We start from the raw sequence: 19,144 nt of genomic DNA, 5'->3' as shown, positions 1-19,144 counted from the left end.
GCAATACGTAATAATGAATACTTATCTTCATCATCATCATCATCATCATCATTTGCCACTGATCTGTATTAAGGACTGCCAATGAGGTGGCAGATTTTCTATCAGTTGTTCGTGTAGTCTTTTCTTAATTAATTCCAAAGAAGTTGGTATATTATCGATAAATTTTTCCAATCTCTAATTCCTCTTCTTATAAACGAATACTTGTCCCAATTTGTCCTGTTAAATTCCAACTATACCTTCATAGTATCATCATCATCACTGCTGGTTTGCCTATCGGCAGGTCTTCGCATGAATTCTCCACGCTGTTCTGTCTTCAGCCATTCTCTTTGTCTTTCAATAGCTTCTATTCACCTTTACACTGTTCACTAACTGATACCTCTTCCTTCCTCTCTTCAGTTTCACTTGTATCTTCCCTTTCAATGCTTCGGTTATTAAACAATTTCGTCGCAAGCAGTGGCGTAACCAATTTTTCTTCCGTCTTTGAATGCATTCCAATATCGTTCTCTTCCCTTCACCCACTCTTTTTAATACCTCCTCATTCCTTACTTTTTCCTGTCAGCTGACTTTCTCCATCTTCCGCCAGATCCACATTTCAAATGCTTCTAGTTTTCTTTCTTCCTCTTTTCTCAACGTCCAAGTCTCAGCCCCATAAAGCGCCACACTCCACACTTCCCACAAAGCACTTAACTAACTCTTCATATTATGATCTTCACTATATTTTAAAATTTCCACTCAAGCTTATCTATTTACTAATGCCATTCTATACCATCTCCCTCATTTTCACTGTTTGACTTTTTTACAATTTGCTTCATGTCGTATCGACACAGAAAGGAATTATGGCGACGGTGGGATAGGAATGTGCTAGGAGTGGGAAGGAAGTGGACTTGGCATTAATTAAGGTACAACCCCAGAATTTGCCTGGTGTGAAAATGGGAAACCACGGGAAAACATCTTCAGAACTGCCGACAGTGAGGATTCGAAAGCGCTATTTACTGAAAGGAAGCTGTTAGCTACGTTATCCAAACTCCACAGCTGTGCACTCAGTGATAAGAAAATATGATGATGATACTTGTTGTTTAGGAGCCTAACATCTAGGTCATCGGCCCCTAATGGTACGAAATAAGACGAAATGTTATGACAATTTAAAATGTAAGGAGGAAGAATGAATGGATGGATACGAAATTAAAACAATCAGTGGATCCGACCCGCAATGCCCCACATTCCCAGAAACTAGCATTAAACAATTGTTTTACTGACCAACGGACTGCTTCTAGAGCACAACACTGAATCTATGATGCTTGTAGTCTAAAGGTGTCCAAAATTCAGGTCATCGCCCATTATAATTGTACTTATCGCTAGGAAAGTATAACCATGTTATTTGTCATGTTGCGGTACTAATCAAAAGTAGCGTAGACTCGTGGTATTCCACACAGTAGGGTACTACTCACAGATAATGTAATGCGCACATGTAACACAGACCTATGGTGTTTCGCACACTGCGCCGCTATTTACAGCCAACGCAAACCTTTTTTTAAGTTGTTTTACGTCCCACCGACACAGATAGGTATTAAGGCGACGATGGGACAGGAAGGGGCTCGAAGTGGGAAGAAAGCGGTCGTGGCCTTATTTAGCCTAAGGTGTGAAAATGTGAAACCGCGGAAAGCCATCTTAGGGGCTGCCGACAGTGGGGTTCGAACCAACTATCTCCCGAATACTGAATACTGGTCACACTTACGTGACTGCAGCTATCGAACTCGGTACGCAAACCTATGGCGTTCCTCACATAAGTGGACTAACCACAGGGACTCGCACTATCCCGTGGTGTTCCTCACATAGTGGGTACTAAGCATAGGCAAGGCAGAACCATGGTGTGGCTTAAACAGGGGTATGAATCACAGGTGCTGTAAAACGCATCCTGAGCGACACACTGTTGCTACTAATCACAAACCTATTTTGTACCTAACATAGTGGTACTACGCGCAAGTAAAAGCGACCCATGGTGTTCCCTGCGTGATGATATTAATTACAAGCAGTCTCATGGTTCTAATAGAATCATCCCTTGGTCGCCCCTTTTAGTCGCCTCTTACGACAGGCAGGGGATACCGTGGATGTGGGTGTATTCTCCGTCTGCGTCCCCCACCCACAGGGGGCTGTGTGTTTGGTTAGCGAGAGCTGTTTTATTTCCCTTAAGTTCGCCCGCAAGCCGGTTAGGACCCCCCTATCCGCCACCTGGGACGCGCCACGTGAGAGTATCACCTCTCCCCCTGCTACGCCAGCGTCGTAGGTTCGTGGCAATAAGAAAATAGGGCAATGGGTTAACTACTATGACTAGTACAGTGAACGAATTATTGTTGTCAAGATAGAAAAAAAAACATAGCTAAAAAGGAAACGAATTTTAGATAAAAAATGAAACTAGATGTTGGAATAACTGTCTGTCAGAATTGTATGTATCTAAAGAATACTGTCGCTTCCCGGTGCTCGATTCCGATACATTGAAGATGTGAGTGCATTCTTTTAAAAAGGGCCTTAATATGCTTCCTACGAAAGTGGATAAAGAGCAGGAAAATGCGTTGCGTTCGCGAACTTTGAGTTTATCCCCTGGTTGAAGGATGAAGTGAGTCTGGAGCTATCGGAACGCTTCGCTAAGAGCTCAAGTTATTAAATTAATTTAGAATAGGCTTTAATTATTTTATTCTTTAAAATTTGCTTTACGTCGCACCGCCAAAGATAGATCATGTGGCGACGATGGGACAGGAAAGGACTAGGAGTGGGAAGGAAGCGGCCGTGGCCTTTATTAAGGTACATCATCGGCATTTGCATGGAATGAATATGGGAAACCACGGAACACCTTCTTCGGAGCTGCCGTCAGTGGAGTTCGAACTCACTAACTCCCGAATGCAAGCTGACAACTACGTGTTCCAAACCACGCAGGCTCTCGTTCGGTCTTAAATTCTTTCGAAGAGTTATATAAGGATCTGTGATCGCGAAAGCCTTAAATTTCAGTTACAGGGTTTGTTGCAGCTTCAACTCGACTGCCTAGACCCCGTACAGAACAATAGTAGTCGTGTCACAGCACTCATGCACTCTCTTCTTCAATTACCAGTCCGACTCCATGGCTAAATGGTTAGATTGCTTGCGTTTGGTCACAGGGGTCCCGAGTTCAATGATCGACGGATCGGAAATTTTGATGATTACTGGTTAATTTTGCTGGCACGTGGACTGAGTGTATGCGTAGTCTTCATCATCATTTCATCCTCATCACGACGCGCAGGTCGCCTACGTGCGTCAGATCAGAAGACATTCACTTGGCGAGCCGAACATGCCCTCGGACACTCCTGACACTAAAAGCCATACACCATTTCATTTCATTTCATCTACCAGTTGATTTATTCTACACACTTCGGTTCATCACAGTCTAGCCTTAGCAAGCGACAGGAGTAGACCTGTGGAGTGACAAGTGCGGAGAGTAATGGTGGGAGTGGAGCAGTACCATGGCGGCTATCGGGAGCTGGCTGAGGAGGTGAACTACAGAGCGGACGGCAAGAAAGGATGGAAAGGGAAACATTGGCGAGTTGTTATTAATGGTGGCAGTGATAGCGGTGCTGCTGGTGATCGGGCGTGGGAGGGGGAATTGAACCCTGGCCCGATCACAGGCGGAAACATGAATTGGGAAGACAGGGACCAGATTCGGGAGGTGGTGAAAGAAGTGGTGAAAAAGCTACGCCATTATGATAGGGTATGAGATGTTGCAGACTTTGAGCAAAGGTCAAGAGGTTCTGTGTGATCGCATGAATAAGCTGACGGCAGAAGTTGAGACGAAGATACGAAGTAATGAGAAGGATGTGCAGGTGTTACAGCTTTTAAGGGAGAAAGCAAAAAGTCTAGAAAAGGAGGTGGTTTTATTCAAGAGAGAGGCAGCTGTCATCGGACAGGATAGGATGAGGAAATGGTTTTATATATATATGGGTTGCAGGAAGAAAGATCAGAGACGAAGATAGATATTATATACAAATTCGTGGACGTTATACACTGACTGAGCAAATGTCATTGGATAACGGAGCGCAGGTGTGTTGTCTGCGCACCACACGACCCCTGTGCCAGCGGCAGTTGTATAGGAGACCTTGTGAGGAGTGGCTGTGCATGTGACAGGTGTAACATGGAACGTCGTCGTGAGCTGACACCGTTCTAGCTGGGTATGGTGGTCGGTGCCCGACGGATGAGAAGTGCGATTTCAGAAGTGGTGCCGGAATTCGGCTTCACACGATCAACCGTGTCCAGAGTGTATCGTGAATGGTTGAATGCGGGTGTCATCGTCCACAACAGACGAACGACCGGCCGTCCAGCAACCCTCGATGACCGTGACCGGCGACATCTGAGACGGATTGTCAATAGTGACAGACGGGCAACCGTGCAACAAATCACGGCTCAATTCAACACAGGCCGTGCTAGACACGTCTCCCAGTGGACAATCCGTAGGAACATGGGTACTATGGGGTATGGGGGCCGGCGCCGCACACGGGTCCCACTGTTAACCCCACGTCATCGGGCACAACGACGCGCATTTGTCGCCAGTCACCAGGGATGGACACTGGAACAATGGCGTAACGTGATATGGTCGGACGAATCACGATTTCTACTGCACCATGCCGATGGAAGGCACCGTGTATGGCGCAGACCACGTGAAGCAATGGATCCCGCCTGCCTCGAAGGTGTGGTCCAGGCGCTGGTGTTTCTGTTATGGTCTGGGGTGCATTTTCCTGGTATGGAATGGGCCCTCTAGTTGTTCTGGAAGAGACTTTGAATGGTACGCGGTATGTTGAGCTATTGAGCTGCTCGGAGACCATCTCCACCCATTTTTGGCCTTCCAGCGCCCAGACGGTTCTGCGGTGTTTCAAGATGATAACGCGCAGCCACATCGCTCCCACGTCGCCCAGGAATGGTTCCAGGAACATGCAGCGGAGGTCCAGCGACTGCCATGGCCACCCAGGAGCCCCGATATGAACCCTATCGAGCATATCTGGGATGTCCTGGAAAGCACGCTCCGTGCCATGGATCCTGCACCCACGAACAGACTAGTATTGTCGGCCGCTCTGCAAACGATTTTGTGTCAGCTGCGTCCAGAGGACTACCAGGGACTTGTCAACTCACTTCCACGGCGTCTCACTGCAGTTCACAGGACCAGAGGAGGCCCCACACGCTATTAGGTGACTATCCCATGATGACATTTGCTAAGTCAGTGTACTTCGGTTCATTACTTGACCATCGAATGTACATACGAAGAAAATCGAATGATGAAGGGGGTCGTATTGTGAACCTGACATTCCTGTCATCCTATTTTGACCTAAATATGTCTTGTGATTGGGGGTTCATCCGAACATTTGTGTAATGAGACGTGACAAAATGTGCGACTAAAGTGTAACCATAGCAACCGTGCTGGTAGTAATGTAAGGTATAGACGAATGGTCAGGCATTGTTACCTAGCAACTGCACAGGCTATATTCTACGGCTGGATGCCAGCTGAAATTAGCATCCGTTCGTGGACCGGGAGACATTTTAATGTTGAAATCATTTCTTAGGAAAGTCATACTACGAAAACCCTAAAATTAAGCAATTTCCTCAATTGTGCCGAAAGCTGAAGAGCTAAAGGGTTTCTGATTGAGAGTCCTGGATAACTCTATCAAACTATACAAACAAATTTCGAAAATCACTTCCGGCCTAAATGCAGATCCTGAAAACAACCTAAAATAGCTTGTTTCTTATTCTTATTCTTTTCTTCATGGGGCCTCTAAATATTAGTTCCTAATTAGCGTTGACCTCTAAGATGTTTTGCTAATATGTTTTTCCTTCATTCACACCTAGATATACCTGCTCCCTTCACGAAGTTGCAGGTTGTTCTTATTGGGTCTTCTTCGATTTTTTCTCTCTCTTCACCCGGGAGTCCTAGAGTGGAGAGTTTGATTCTACCCAGCACCTCGCATTCGAAAAGTATGTGTTCAGCTGATTCCTCTGCTTCATTGCATTCCCTACATATGTTGTCTCTTATTATTATTCCAATTCTATGTACCGGTAGGTGTTTTCATATGACAGTGTCCTGTCAACAATCCTACTACCCATCTTATATTTTCTCTGCTGAGTTTCAACAGCTCTTTGGTATGCTTTTTCAGCCTGCACCCTGGAGTATTTTTCCAGTTTTCCATTAGTTTCTTTTGTACCCATTTTCCTATGTAGTGTCGGGCTTGTCCATAGGAAATCCCTCATGCAGGTTCTGGGCCTACAAAATGTGTTTCTGTCCCTTTCCTGGCCAGTTTACCTGCCTTTTCATTTTTTTCTATACCTGCATGCTCTGGTACCCATATTATTTTAACAATGTTGTACTTTGAGAGCTTCATGAGAAGTGAATAGCAATACCAGACAATTCTGGATATTATCCGGACTGCCTCTAGTGCGTTAATGGCCGCTTGGCTCTCTGTAAAAATGAAAATGTTCTTATTCCTATAGTTCATTTTCATATTTTCTTCAAGACATGTTGTGATAGCAATCATTTCAGCTTGAAAGACTGTAGTGTGTCTGGCCAGGTTCATCTGGATTGATCTCTCAGGTCTTCCCCGTTGATCCCTCCTCCTGTGCCATCCACAGTCTTTGAGCTATCAGTCCACCACACTATATCTTCTTTTTTTAGTATTTCATTTGTTGATATCCCAGTCTTATTTCTTTACTAGTCTTCTGTTTTATTCAAATCCTAGCCAAATTAACTTGTTTACGTATTTTTTCTGTAATGTGCTCTTTGATTGCGTAAAAACCTTCAGGCATCTTTTGATATTTTGAAAAATGTTCACACCAATTGTAGTTATAAGAGCTTAAGTGAAACTCTGCATTGACTCACATTAGCGCTCATAGTGGTGAGAAAAAGTCAACTTGATAATTTAATCGACCGGATAATGATGATAAAGAAAAGAATTGTAATTTTTAGAAATAAATAAAATATGTTTCTCATACTTTATTTACCTAAAATTCGTAGCTCATATCCCTAGGATGTCTTCAACAATGAATTGCTTACCCGAAGGAATTGTTATGGACATTTGAATTTCGCAAAGGGAGTAGTGGTTTCTTTTTATAACTTTGCTTTACGTCGCACCGCCACAAGTAGTTCTTATGGCAACTATAGGATAGGAAATGGCTAGGAGTGAAAATTAAGCGACCGTGGCCCTGGTGTTAAAATGGGAAACTACGGGAAGCCATCTTTATGGTTGTTAACGGTGGGGTTCGAAATCACCATCTCCCGAATGCAAGCTGACTGCTACATGACCCAAAACTCGCAGTCATTCTCTCTGTTCCAAACAAATATTCCAAGAGAATGTTTTATGAGTAGAGCAGAGAATCGTTGCTAGAAACTAATGACCAGAAGACAGGACAGCTATTAACTGGAGTGATGGCTTTAAAGACGCAGTAATCAACTGTAAATTGGAATTTAATGTCACGTATGTGTCATAACTGTCACTCCATCGCATGCTGCATTTTAGAAGGGAAAGTATTTGCATTAACAAGTAGAAGAATGATCACGACTGTGATTACATGATAATTCATTCTAGATATGTTACGAGCCATTGTAATTGTGAGTATTATACAATTCAATTAAGGAGAAACCAGTTTTGCACTCAGGAGGAAACCTGTTGGCTGGAACGGCTACAACCAGGCTGATACTGTATATCCTTTCTCTCAGACACAGGGTGTCCCCGAAAAACGCCGACAAGGTTTAGCATGTTGGGCTGGATTACGGACTGATCGGTTTTCAAGAAGGAGCCCCTGTCCGGAAATGCACGGTTTGGACGCTGGAGAGTGACGAAGTCTGAGAACGGTTGTGACAATCTGCTCCGATTTGGTATCTTAATACGGAAGGTATGCAACCCTTTAGCCGTATGTGGACTGCGGATGGACGATATCAACCTAATAATATTCTTGCGCATGCGCTACATTTCTCCATACAGTCCTTGGTGCGCATCCTACTGCGTTGTAGTTTGCCAGTGCAGTATCATTGTTAACAGCAGTGCGACATAAACCAGTACACAGCTGCTGAATGACTGACATGGTGCTTGCATACGGCAAAACAGATTGCAGTAGTAGAGCTGCTGCAAGATTGTATGTGGAACATTTTCCAAGTCATTCCACGTTCGCGGCCATCGGGAGACGACAAAGAGAAGCCGGACAGTTGCACGTAGGTAGTATGAAGAGTAACGTCAGTGAAGGACCTTATTGCTCGAGTCCACGAAGCGATTGAAATCCTTTAAATACAACCGCGCGTATTGGGTCATGTGCGTGTAGGCTCCGCAATGACGTAGGTTTACACAGTTCAAATCTCGTTTGTAATGAGCTACTCATGTTGAGTTTATTGACGACATGTGGAACGCACACCCATCACACTTCGATGTGCTACAGCGCCCAAGCCATGAGTTTCTGGATAAGGGTTCCTTCTTAAAAATGGATCAGTTTGCCTTCCCACACAATATACTAAGCATTGTCGGTGTTTTTATGGGACATCCTGCACACCATCCATTGTGATATCCTTATGCATAAAGAATGACAACGTAGACGCATTCGTTATGTACGCCAGTTGTTCAACGGTCATCAGTCCATAGACTGGTTTGATGCAGCGCTCCATGCCACCCTATCCTGTGCTAACTTTTTTTATTTCTACGTAACTACTACATCCTACATCTACTCTGATCTGTTTGTCATATTCATATCTTGGTCTATTCCTGCCATGTTTACCGACTGCACTTCGTTCAAAACATAACTGAGCAAGTCCTGGGTGTCTTGAGATCTGTCCTATCATTCAATCCCTTCTTCTCGTCCAATTTACCCAAATCGATATCCTCATTCGTGATTCGATCTATTCATCTCACCTTCAGCAATCATCTGTAACACCACATTTCAAAATCATGTATTATCTTTCTTTCTGAGATAGATAGTGTCCATATTTCACTTTCATACAATGTCACGCTCCTGACGGAAATCTTCCAAAACACCTTTAATGATGGAAGTGAGAAAATGTATATATTAAGAAAAGTCTCGATTTTGTGTTCTCCTTACTTCTATATTCGTTAGTAATTCTCCTAACCATTCATCTACTTTCTTTAAGACTTAATTTCCTAATCTAATATTTCCTGCATCACCTTATTTCGTTGACCTCATCCCATTACTTTTGTTTTGGATTTATTATCATCCTCTACTTTTCTCAAAGACTGTCCATTCTATTCAGCAATTTCTCCAAATCTTTTTCATACATACGTACGTACATACATATATCATCATTATATATCGTTATGCTTTTCAGCGTTCAGTCTGCAAGCCTCTGTGAATTTACTAAACTTCGCCACATTCCCTTATTTTCAACTAGTGCTGTGGCCTCATTTAATTCTATTCTTCTTATCTTTAAATCGTTATAAACTGCTCTAACCATCATCGTCTTGGTCTCCCTCTAGTTCTCTTACTATTATTCTCCTAGGTAACCTATCTTCCTCCATTCGCCCCACATGACCCCACCGCCGAAGCCGGTTAATGCGTATAGCTTTACCCATCGAGTCCATTCCTAACCTAGACTTCACATTACATTACATTATACATTACATCTTTATTACCCCACCATACTTACAAACCATCGGTATAAGGAAATAGAATAATTGTACATAGCTAGACTAACAACTTCACTACAACTAAATCTACAACTAATTTACTAACTGCTTAACTACAACTAAATCTACAACTGATTTAGTCTACAACTAACTTGGTGGCCCCCCACACGGGTGGAATACCAGACACCATGTAAGGCACCACCCCTAACTAAATCTCTACTGCCTAAAACTAATCTAAAAGAACTGGCTAGTAGTGGTATCCCCATGGCAAGGAAAACTCCCCGTCCTGCCCGTGATACCACTCCCAGCCACGCCTCGTGAGTCAGATGTCTTTCCCACCGCAACTAGCTGACAATGTGTTTTTCTCCCATTATTTGCGTGGCAGTCACATGAGGCGGAAGTCAATCCATCATGTGACCCATCACATTATCTACTGACTAGCTTGTTTTCATACGAGTCGCCTTTTTTTTTCACATTAACTTAGCCTTTAACAGTATATCCTCATTCCGAATACCCTCCTGCCATTGTTCCAGCTGTTTGTACCAGCAATCATTCTCGCTACTTTCATGTCCGTTAATTCTACCTTACGAATAAGATACCCTGAGTCCACCCAGCTTTCACTCCTCAAAGCAAAATTGGTCTGAAAACAGACCGATGTAAATATAGCTCATAGTGTGGGTTACTGTAGTCACGTCCTAGTCCGTGAACCACGGGCAACGGCTGAGTGGTCTAGTAAGTGGTTCTGAGAGTCGGGACACCAGTTGCTATGGAATGGGAGTGGGCATCTTGGACATATTCTGAGTTATGGCCCTCCCTTGTGCTGAGGCAGCCAGGACTCTACACTCCACCGGTGGTCCCTAGCCCGTTAGAGGAGTGATCATTACTTGGACTATTTTTAAATAAAGGCAGCATCCTGATTCACACAGTTTACCAATCTCAGAACATTTTAAGCAAGCCTCACGAAAACAAATTCCAAAAAACATTTCATTGGTTCTTCTGTATCCAAACGAGAATTCAAATTATTTTCCGATAGCAGCAGGACAAATTAACATCAACCAACAGGTACTGAACATGCTGAAAGGCGGCAAAATAACGTACTTTAGGACAGACTCCGCAGAATTTGATGTTTATGAAGCAATACATTAATTTTTCTCTCTCTTCTTCCTTCAGGATGCAACCTCACAAGGTAGTCATAAAAGATAGATGCGTTCTAATATTCTTCTTCACAATCTAAACGCTATTGTTGATTTGTGCAATGGAACGAGTTTGACTGTGGTAAAGCTACACATGAATGTTCATGCAGAAAGTCTGATGGGCTCAGCTTCAGGAAGAATCTGTTTTATTCCAATAGATTTGGAAATACTGGCGTAACATTCCTTCTTAAACGAAGGCATGTTTCCCTAAATTTAGCCATCTCTTTAAGGTTAAGTTTCAATATTCCACCTTTACAATACAATAAAGTATACGTACGACAATACGGACTTTACGATGAAATTTATTTTATGTAATTTAGCCATCTCTGTCAAAGGTAATTAGGCACCGGGACAAACTTTGTATAGATTTGGGATGAATCTCTCCACTCTCCTGTTTACCCATGGATAACTGTACCGTAACTTTCTAAGGATTTCGCAGGTCCATAACAGTCGAAGTGCAACTCCCTTCTACAACTACATACAGTATGGTTCAAAAGGAAATTTCACGATCCTATGCAATTGACGTGTATGTAACATGGGAGGCGTAACGCTTATTCCTAAGATATATTAACATGTTCATTTCACATTTCTAATTGAATTTACATATTAATTTTGACTCTCGAAGACAGGCTTACCCACTAATGTTTGAAGTACGACACGTTGTTGTAATGCTAATTTGCACGACATCTCTCTTTTCAGTTCGTCCTGTGCGGTTTGGTCGCCGTGTGTTCTGCGAGACCTGGCTACCTCCCTGGAGGTCTGGCCGCTCTTGGCCTGGGTCCTCTAGGACTAGGACCTCTCGCCCTGGGACCCTATGGGGCCGCTCTGCTGGGTGTCCCCGCCGCATTGCCAGTGCCTCCTCAGGACACACCTGAGGTCCAAGCTGCCAGAGCAGCACATCTCGCCGCTGTGGCTCAGGCGCAGGCTGGCGCAGGGGCTGGTGCAGGGGCTGGTGCCGCCCCTCAACCTCCTCAGGAAACACCTGAAGTACAAGCCGCGAGAGCCGCTCACGCTGTCGCTCATGCTACAGCTGCCGCCGCTGCAGCAGTAGCCCCCGCTGGAGTGGTTGGTGCCCCTGTAGTCCTCACCGCTGGCGGTGTGCCAGTTGACACTCCCGAGGTTCAAGCTGCAAGAGCTGCGGACGCCATCGCCCACCTGCAGGCTAAGGCCGCCCTTCTGGGCTAGATCAACCGAATACCTCCCACATCCACCTTCCCTTGACGACGACCCCACGCATACCAACTGTTATTGCTATATAATATTGTTGATCTTTTTGTTATGTTTGATGAACTAATGTATGTTTGAATAATTTATAAATAAATCGAGTTTGCAATTCACACTGATCTTTGTTTTGTTTGTGTTTGTTCTTTTTTGTCCAACCCTTGTTCCGTTTATCTACGGGGTCGGGTATGAGGTGAGCTGAATCTGTTGTGGCGGATTTTTATGACCTGATGCCCTTCCTGACGTCAAAGTCATCAGAGGAGTTAATGAGATGAAATGAATGACAGTAGAAAGGGAGAGGATGAAACCGGTGCTGGCACATAGCCTACTCCTGTTGAATAGCACCAAGGGGTCTGCTCAAGGCTTAAAGTCTCCATCTGACGGACGAATCACCATCAACAGCGTCATATGCCCTCACTCCATATGAGCACTGCGGAGAGGTTTGGAATTTATTCCAGGCTTTTGTCACGTAATCTAATGATTAGAAATTGAATACCACCACCTCCCCTACACTGCCGACCAACATTCTGATGGTGAAGCTATTTTCGACCAACGGGACTCGAACCGGCTAACCTTGGTGTGAGACCGTTTAGACTTCAACGCCTTAAAGATCATAGCCACTAGGCGGCAGGTCTTTGTTATGAATAGTAGTAATAATAATGTCCACCTCTGTGGTGTAGTGGTTAGTGTGATTAGCTGCCACCCCCAGAGGTCCGTGTTCGATTCCCGGCTCTGCCATGAAATTTGAAAAGTGATACGAGGGATGGAACGGGGTCTACTCAGCCTCGGGAGGTCAACTGAGTAGAGGGGTGTTTGGATCACTCCTCAGCCAGCCTCGAAGTGGTTTTCCGTGGCTTCCCACTTCTCTTCCAGGCAAATGCCGGGATGGTACCTAACATAAGGCCACGGCCGCTTCCTTCCCTCTTCCTTTTCTATCCCTTCCAATCTTCCCATCCCCCACCGAGGCCCCTGTTCAGCATAACAGGTGAAGCCGCGTGGGCGAGGCACTGGTCATTCTCCACACTCGTATCCCCCGATCCAGAGTCTGTAGCTCCAGGACACTGCCCTTGAGGCGGTAGAGGTGGGATCCCTCGCTGAGTCCGAGGGAAAAGCAAACCCTCGAGGGTAAACAGATTAAGACGAAGAAGAAGTATCGGTAATAATAATAATAATAATAATAATAATAATAATAATAATTTTTACAAGTTCCTTTACTTCGCACCGACACAGATAGGTACAATGGCGATGATGGGACAGGAAGGGGCTGGGAGTGGGAAGGAAGTGGCCGTGGCCATAATTAAGGTACAACCCCAGTATTTGCATGGTGTGAAAGTGGGAAACCACGGAAAACAATCTTCAGGGCTGTCGATAGTGGGGTTCGAACCCACTATCTCCCGAATACTGGATACTGGCCGCACTTAAGCGACTGCAGCTATCGAGCTCGTTAATAATAATAATAATAATAATAATAATAATAATAATAATAATAATAATAATAATAATAATTGTACCGGTTGGTACACCTATACGCTGCACGTTTGAATTTTCCGCCTTAAAGTACTCCTATACAATTGAAACTCTGAACTTTGAAACTGAATTAATTCAACCGTTTCTCAGAAGATGTCACTGTGTGTATTTCGATTGGTTTTTATTTTTCATTGATCAAGAAGTTTGGACATTCTCTCACAGATGTCTCTACCAAAAACTATGATCATGCACCCTGGTGCGAAGTGAAGGAACTTTTTTTGAAGAAATTTTGTATTCATAAGTTGTTGTCTTTACTAAATTTCGTTCTTTCGTTGGTGGGTTGGCAATATTAATCCTTTCTTTCCGCCTGTTTTGAATTTACCCAATCAGTAATTTCTGTAATTAATTTCCCATCAATCACAGGTTTCTTCTTTATTTTTAACTTGTAACTTTTAGCCGACCAATAAACGCATGTGGGCGTGTCTTAATTATTCATGAAAGGTCTCGAATCTTCCACGAGGGTATAAAAACTGCTGATTTTCCTAGCTCTCTGCCACTCGTTCAACATCTGTTTAGTGTATGGAAGTATAGCAGGGGGCGGGTAGCGCCTTTTCCTTCGGGCAGCAGATCTTCAATAAGGTAATGGCCATTTACATCTTTATTCTTGCTAGCTCAGCAGTTTAACCCGCGGGGCAGGTTCGAAACCTGTAATATGTGATTTACCTCTTAAAACACGTAAACCTTTTTCGTCTTTGTAAAACTTCAGATAACTATAACTGTAAATCGGGGATAGAGAGTGCCTTACCCTCTCGAGCTCCCCTTCATTTTGTTTTGAGGTGACTACGTCTTCATAACCGATTTTCTTCTCCTTCCTAATGTGTTAAAGTTTTCTTATATAAGTCAGCTCTATAATATGGGATTAGCCCTTGCGTAATCGGCCTAGCGCCACTTAGGTTTTAACAAGCTTTCATGTAGGAGTGCAAGTAATCGCCTCCATTCATTTTTTTTCTTTTTCGCGAAGGCTCGGTAGATTGGGTACGAGATACCCCTGTTTAATTTGTAAGTGGTGCCTTGACGGCAAGTTATTGTAAAGTCTGGTATTGCCTTTTAATAGGCTTGAAAAATTGAGAGCGGATCAGCTCTTTCTTGTGTTTGAGAAGTGCCTCTGGGAGGCTTGAGGTTAAATGTTGGGAGCAAGTGCTCTTGAATAAAGGGGTTTTCTGCCCTTTATATGAGTGTACCTTGTTAATGTTGGGCTAATAGCTCAAGGATTGTGTAACTGAGGCTCGGAGCCCAGAACTTGTAAAAAAAACCGAATCTCGGGTTTTCAGTTGTAAATCATACTGTGTACCTGATTACTGGATAGTTGTTGACTTGTTGTACTTGTTAAGTTTTCATATTCTATCAAAAAAATTGTTAACTTTGGCTATGTTCGAAAATATAAGCTTTATTTAAATTTTAATTCATCCGTTCGCCTTGTAGTTAGACCCATTCCAGCCCGCACCTTCTTTCACCTCTGTTGTTCCACAGATACCTCGGAACAATAATAATAATAATAATAATAATAATAATAATAATAATAATAATAATAATAATAATAATAATGGCTTTGGAGGGGTAGTCTTTCGTGGCCTATACTAGGAACTATCCCACCATTCGCCTTATTGTAGGAGAATGGAAAACCACGGGAAAATTATCAGGACAGCCGACGGTGAGAACCAGTTCCTCTCAGTCTCCCGAATGTAGAGGTCTAGGATCACAGAAGAGACGTAGCCACCCCTCCTCAGCTCGGTTGGTCAGACCAATCGTGGCCACTCAGTCTATGCACCCGCCGACCTTGATTATTAGGTGTACAGCGGCTGTCTTGGCACCGAGGGGAACAGCGTATAGACAATGTGCGCTATCTGTTACCGAACGAAATGAACTACGTAACAAAGAAGACGGCTATCTCGCTTCTACTACTACAGTACACTCTGGTCCAAAAAATATCCCCACCTGCATGTTTTAAGGAAAAACATATTTCAAAAGAGTATTGGGAAAGAATTTGAATGTTTTATTTCAGAATAGCAATATACAGGATTTCTACATTATATGCGACATGCTTTAGTACTTTGTGTGACCACCTTCAGCCTTTTTGAGGGCTTATACTCTTTGTGGCATTGACTGAACAAGTTTTTCGCAAGTAGCAGTCTCAATTTCATGATACCACTGTTCAACATTTTTTTCAATTAATTCTTTTCTGGTGGTGTAACAATGTTTCCTGAGTTTTGCAGACATAATAGCCCATAAATTCTCAATGGGGCTCATATCGGGTGAATTTGGGGCCCATCATAATCGCTGAATGCCGAGATCTGAGACACATTGCTGGACAACCCTGGATCGGTGACAACTGGCATTGTCGTCTTGGAAAATGAACGGTCCTAGGTTTACACCACTAAAATGGTCCCTAGCAGTATTAAAAACTTCCTTCTTAATGATGTCACAGTATGCCGTTCCATTGATTGAACCCGTGCAAACTTTAATTCTTCCCACCACTTTGGAAGTTATTGCTCCCCACAGCATAACACTTTCACTAAATTTCTTAGACTCCACAACACTTTCCTTCTTTAACTTCTCTCCGGGCTCCATCTACAGTTTTACACCACCATCATTACCGAACACATTAAAAAAAATTCGTCTGAAAAAATCAATCTACACCATTCCTCATTTGCCCAATTTTCATACATCTCAACAAAAAAAAATTCTGTCTTGGACATGCTTTTTTGTCATGAGTGGCTTCTTTGCACGCTTTTTCTTTTTAATGTTCATATCTGAGAGACGCCTTAACACTGTTTGGTGTGAAACGGAATGACCTAGATCATGTTGCAACTTGCACGAAAGCTGCCTGGAACTCAATATTCGTCCTTGTTTCGCCATTGCTTTCAGCGCCCTGCACAATCTTGGGCTGGCATTCTTCTTGCGACCACATTTATGCCTCAAACTTATCATCCCTGTCTCCTTTTGTTTCTTTAAAACATTACCCACTGTTTTATGGTCAATGAATAACCTCCCAGCAATTTCCCTGTTGGATATTCCTTGGGAACTGAATGCAAGAATCATGCCATGCTTCCTTGGAGATAGGTATTTCTTCCTCCCCATAACCTAAAAAAATATATCAATCTTAAATTCTCTCAAAATCCAGCAAGCTATGGGAACACAATTCTATCTATTGAGAAACAGAACAATAGCTCTCTAAAATCTTACCAAATTGGTTTCTCTTTTTACAGTTCAGCTTACTGAAGAACAACTGATAAGAAGTCAGATGGAAGTACAACTAGAGGTATATGGCGGGAATTTTGTGAACTTCAGGCATGTGCGTGCCGTCTTGTGACCAAATATTGTAATGTCTCCTAGGCGCCGCATTTGAATGTGCCTCGGAGCTGGTACCCTGAATACGGCCAATATCAAGATAAATCTTATCACGTTGTTCTATCATTCACATTACTCCAATTAATCTATCAAAACTGAGCTTTTAATAACAAATACCACTTGAAGAGTGTCTTAACTTCCTAGGAAATAAACTGATAGCACGAAAACGCTGGTACCAATGCAAGTCTGTTAGAAAATGAGGTTGAAATTGAAATATTGGGCCAGTATACGTAGTGGGGATATTTTTTTGGACCAGAGTGTACTACGGTATGGCCAACTCCACAGGATGTACTGCATCCTAATCCACGCAAAGAATCTCCAGAATGACAAATTGTTGTCACCTCGGCGTCTTCAAAAACTGGAAAAGATGCTATTGGAACGAATAAATTATTATTATTATTATTATTATTATTATTATTATTATTATTATTATTATTGTAGTAAAATAACTAATGATAGCAGAAGTAAGGAGGGCATAAATTGCAGACTAGCAGAAGCAAGGAAGAGCTTTCTAAAGAAAAGAAATTTACTCACTTCAAACATCGATGTAGGAATTAGAAAGATGTTTTTGAAGACTTTCGTGTGGAGCGTGGCATTGTATGGAAGTGAAACATGGACGATAACTAGCTCAGAAAGAAATAGAATAGAAGCTCTTGAAATGTGGTGTTACAGAAGAATGCTGAAAGTGGGGTGAATAGATCGAATCACGAATGAAGAGATACTGAATCGAATTGGTGAGAGGAGATCGATTTGGCTAAATTTGACGAGAAAAAGAGATAGAATGATAGGACATATCGTAAGACATCCAGGACTTGTTCAGTTGGTTTTTGAGGGAAGTGTAGGTGGTAAGAACAGTAGGGGAGACCATGGTATGAATATGACCAGCAGATTAGAGCAGATGTAGGATGCAACAGTTACGTAGAAATGAAAAGGTTAGCACAGGCTAGGGTGGCATGGAAAGCTGCATCAAACAAGCTTTTTCTGGCAGAATGTAGTGTTTACAGTGCACTATGTCTTCTGGTATGGGCTAGAGCAATTTGTTACTTTCATTGACCTGTCTCATTCTCATCCTTGGCTTTGACAATATGAAAGTGACCGAGGTATGAGTGATGCTAGTAATACCGTTCCTAATGCAGCCAGTCCCTGTTATGAATGGTGTGAAAATATAGCTCATAGGGTCGCTTGGTGCATGCAATTCAGTGGGCTTGGCAGAGTGATATGTAATAGCAACTTCTGGCTCAGTGAGGAAAGCAACGGGAAACTACCTCATTCCTTATTTCCCTAGTATGCCTCTTCAGTGGCATCTAGGCTATCTATGACAGTTGTTTGTGGAGCTGTAGAGGGTCAAGGTAGCCTTCGGGCTGAATACCCAACACACATTGTTATGATTATTATTATTATTATTATTATTATTATTATTATTATTATTATTATTATATTGCTACTGAGGCTTTACAGTCACACTTCGTGTCTTCGGCAACCGAGGAATAGAAAAGTACTACCGAGCTCGATAGCTGCAGTCGCGTAAGTGCGGCCAGTATCCAGTATTCGGAAGATAGTGGGTTCGAACCCCACTGACGGCAGCCCTGAAGATGGTTTTCTGTGGTTTCCCATTTTCACACCAGGCAAATGCTGGGCCTGTACCTTAACCAAGGCCACGGACGCTTCCTTCCCATTCCTAGGCCTTTAATATCCCATCGTCGCCATAAGACATACCTGTGTCGGTGCGACGTAAAACAAATAGCAAAAAAAAAAAAGTACTAGGAATTTGAAGAAAGCCCATTATTATTAATTATAGTACATCTTCCGCATTTGTCTCTTCAGGAAACAGATAAGTAAGGAAAAGCATCGTGAGGGCTACTAACAGTGAGATGATAATAATAATAATAATAATAATAATAATAATAATAATAATAATAATAATAATCGTATCGCCTCAGCTACCGTGTGCAGACATTTCAATTTGACGCCATCTGGCTGCCAGCTCGTCAATTTCGACGTTCCGTTTTACTCTAGGCCCACTAGATGGCAGACCGAGTAAACAAAAACTCTCTTGGGCGTGTCTATGGCTGAGATTTAATTAATTTTGTCGGGTAAACACGAAATGTATCACCAGAGATCTTTTACATGCCGATATCGTACGACATGGAGTGTCGAACGAACTTTTTTCCGCCCTTCAAAAATCCGACTACCTCTGCCGGGTCTGAACCCGCTTTCTTGGGATCG

This window comes from Anabrus simplex, chromosome 10 (genome assembly GCF_040414725.1).
Source record: "Anabrus simplex isolate iqAnaSimp1 chromosome 10, ASM4041472v1, whole genome shotgun sequence".
In the NCBI taxonomy this organism is placed as follows: domain Eukaryota; kingdom Metazoa; phylum Arthropoda; class Insecta; order Orthoptera; family Tettigoniidae; genus Anabrus; species Anabrus simplex.
Note: the sequence above shows the minus strand (reverse complement) of the source record.